The sequence below is a fragment of the Astyanax mexicanus genome, chromosome 7, assembly GCF_023375975.1.
Source record: "Astyanax mexicanus isolate ESR-SI-001 chromosome 7, AstMex3_surface, whole genome shotgun sequence".
NCBI lineage: Eukaryota > Metazoa > Chordata > Actinopteri > Characiformes > Acestrorhamphidae > Astyanax > Astyanax mexicanus.
In genome coordinates, this window is record NC_064414.1 from 9422272 (window position 1) to 9426420 (window position 4149).

Genomic DNA, 4149 nt, shown 5'->3' on the forward strand with positions numbered 1-4149 from the left:
CCGCCCCCAGAGACTCTAGATTTAACTCAAGACTCTAGAGCGTCTTGACTTCACCCTGACTCGCACCCCAGAGAATCAGTCAAGACTTGTATCTGACCAGAGACTCAAGACTTGACTTGGATTTACACCCTATCCCAGCCCATAGCTTTCACTCTGACCCCAGATATTTATCCTCAACTCATTCAAGATTCAAATTTGACTTGTTCAGAGATACAAGACTAAACTTAGACTTGAAACCCAGAGAATCAAGACTAGACTCGGACTTGCACTCTACAAACTCTTGTCTTGGACAAATACCCAAAAGGCTTGAGACCTAACTTGGACTCGTACCCCAGGAAAATAGTCAAGACTTGATTTGGATTTGCACACCAGAGAATCCAGACTTGACTTGGGTGTACATTCCACTCACTGCCCATAACCTTCACACCCAGATATTTATTCTCGATACATTCAAGATTTGATTTGGACTTGTACCCCAGAAAAATCAAGACTCAACTCACACTTGCTTACTAAAATGAAATATTTGACTTTGGACTTTGGATTTGGACGCCAGAGATTTAAAACTCATGGCACAAGCTTGCACCCCAGAGACTCATGAGAAGACTTTGACTCACACTTCAGAGACTTAAGAATTAATTCTGTCTTTCGCCCCAGAGACACAAGACTTAAGTTAGACTTGAACCCCAGAGAATCAAGAGTAGACTTGCACTCTTCAAACTTAAGTCTTAAACTAATACCCCAAAGGCTTCAGACCTAACTTGGACTCATACCCCAGAAAAACAGTTAAGACTTGATTTGGATTCGCTCTCAATTTGGGTTCACACTTGATTTGGATTCGCACAAGTCTGGAATCCAGACTTGACTCTAAAAACCTAAAGACTTAACATGGATTTTCACACTAGAGACTCAAGACGCAACTCAAAGTCAAACCCCAGATTTGCGAGATTCAGTTTGGACATCTACTGCAAGAAATCAAGACTTGACTTGGACTTGCAACCCAGGAGTATTTACACAAATTCCTTTTATATATATAAAAAAAAAATTCTTATCTTTCCGCTAAATCACACTGTATACAACAGTAGATTTCCATTCAATACAAACACAAATACAAATATACACTAGACACTGATGTGGTTGAAAGATTGAAAGTGTACAGCCTGTACTTTTTATACAGTTTCTCCTCTTGTATCAATGAAATCACAATCACTGAAATCTTGTTTACACTGCACTGCTAAAACAGCACTGTCTGTTCTTATTAGACTAGTAAGACTAGTAAGAACATTGTTCTTACTAGTCTTACAGTCCCTCAAGGCCTCTGTATACTTTTTTTAAAGGGGTTCAGGGTCAAAAAACACGTTTTTGAACGTACAACCTCATACACTATGTCAGAGGTCAGCAATTATGTTTGGCCACAAAAAAATCTGCTTTGGAAAATAAAGTGTAAGTAATGTGATGAAGTGCTACAGACTAGTAGCTCTCCAGCCCAGAGGGTTGTTGAACCCAAATGCAGAACAGTTGAATTCAAAGCAGGTAAACCCAAGAAGAAAGAAAAAATAAATGAATACACACACCGCTCCTCACGCAGGGTTGATCCCGTGTCGTCAGGGTCGCACCCAATACACTACCGCTGCCCCGGCTAGTGAATTGAGACAGGGCTGGGAAAAAAACAACGCCCTTATAAGGAGATAGGGAGCCCAAGAGTGGACAGAAAAATGAGAACAGGCAGAAACTAAAGTCACTACAAGCAACAAAGTGACAGGGGAGGAATGTAAACAAAAGCTCGCCAGAGAAGCATTTTATTTATTTAATTTTTTTTTTCATTATCGTTCATTATAGTTAAAACAACCTCACGCGCCAGATTTCTCGCCTACTGCCGGCCTCTGCACTACGTGGTTACATGAGCCCTCCGATACTGTAGGTGGTGCTGTGACAGTATAAGGTTATATACTTTGTTCCGTAGAGTATATGATACGATATTATCACGATACATTGCCCACGATAACAATGATATCCCAATTATGCTACTATAATTGTGATTGTGCAATACTTGATATATCACAAGACAATTTTCTACGATACTTCACAGCATCTGTGCAACTGAAGAGGATAAAATACTATCTAATATCTAAATACCAGGAATTATGGATTTATTTGAATTGGTTTCACAGAATTTAACAGCCAGTATTCTATACCGCAGATTTCCCTATTTATTTGATTATAGCGCCACCATGTGGAGTAGTGGAGTAGCAAACTTAGTAAGTTAAATTGGGGGAGAATCTTAAAGAGAATAAAAAATATCCATATTTGGCACCACCTAATGATAACTAAATGAACTAAGCTAAAACAATCAGTACAATATATTACAACCTCAATATATCGTCACAGCCCTATTGCTTACCCTGTGCTGTGCAATGCTATAATAAAGCCTTGATGTCTTGGGTTGTTCGATTTTAAAGAGTCAAAGAAGAACATCATATACAGAGGTCTCCACTCATCTATTCCAGAGGAGAAGAGTTAATTCTGATCTCTTGAAGGTTTACTCCAACCAGCATTGTCTGATCGACCTCCTTCGTTCACTTAGTAACGAAAAACACCAGCATAGAGACACAGAAAATCTTTTAACCTTTAGCGCGCAGCCGCTAGCACAAAAGACACACCAGTCGAGGTCTGTCCAGAAGCTTTCAGGACCAGATTCCTCCTGTTTTAAACTTTTTCCACTTTCCCAAGGTGTGTTTACCAGTCTTTTCTATGTGCGTTGTGTACGCGGTTCAAGCTCCTTCACTAGTTCTTAGTTTTTTTATCTTTCTTTTGGTCCTTTTTAAATGAATGGCCTGAACCCACCGCTTCAGTCGGTGCCTTACTTTTCTTCAGAGGTGTTTTTTCAGACGTTGCTGCAGCAATGTTGTCCTGCTGTATGTACGCATACTTCTCAACATGAGCTGTAAATCTGATTTGTAAATGATGTACACAGTGATTTATGGACAAACGAGATTTGTATGTGACTGTTTCAAAGAGACACACTTCTGCTGTTCATCTTTGCCTCTGTGTGTTTTTTTTTTTACTCTCGATAAATAGAAATCAGACATCTCTAAAGCCTTAAAAACAAGGGGTGTTAGAAAATATCAGTATTTTATCATATTTTGTTTGGCAATTTTCAAATACAAAGTATCGATTTTAAAGTATTAGCTAACATGTCAAGATTGGTGTCAGAAGTGGGTCACAGTGTTTAAACCCCACCCACTAGTTATCATTAGATCCCACTGTTCCGATTGGATAAAAACTAAGCTTTTCTTTATGCAGATTTTATACATATAGTAGTTTTTATAGTATGTGTGTATATATATATATATATATATTTATTATTATTATTTATTTTATTTAAAAGAGCAGTCCGTAAGTTTTTTTCTTTTATGTCCTTAAGTTATGTTTTTTTTTCCTATTAAAAGTAGTAGTGTTCCATATAGTAGTGTAGCACAATAATAAATGGCATCAATGTGCTTCTTCTACTATTACTGCAAAGCTACATTTAATTATTTTAAAAACAGGATGTCTGTACTCTTTAGTAAGCTTGGTGTAATTACACTTGCACGTTCTCATAAAAAAAACATACTGAATTTAACTTTAAAATCATAAACAGTCCTTATACGGTATAACCTTACTAAGAGCATATGACAATATATTGGAATGTATGTATTGTATCAGCCAATACAGTTCAAGCCAATACACAGCCCTACCCCAAAACTTCATATTCTAATTGAACACTTCTACAAGTCACACTTTTTTCAGATTTTATATGATTAAAGTTTTGAAAAGCATGTTTTTACTGGTTTTGTTCCATTTACCAATTGTGTGCTACTTTGTGTTGGTTTATCACTTAAAATCTCAATAAAATACATTTAATTTTTGGTTGTAAGGTGACAAAATGTCACTTTTGTTGAGATACTTTTGCAAGCCACTGTATACCACAGACACCACCTTCAAAAGACTTGTAGAAGGAGCTGTTTTGGTAGCATGAGTATAACCCGCAAAATGGGCTCATCAGTTCAACAGTATATAATAATCCATAATCCACAGTATTGTTCCATTCTTCTGTTCTATCACAGTGGTCAGGACACCTGAGCCAGGTGCAGGACTGTGTCTTTAGCTCAG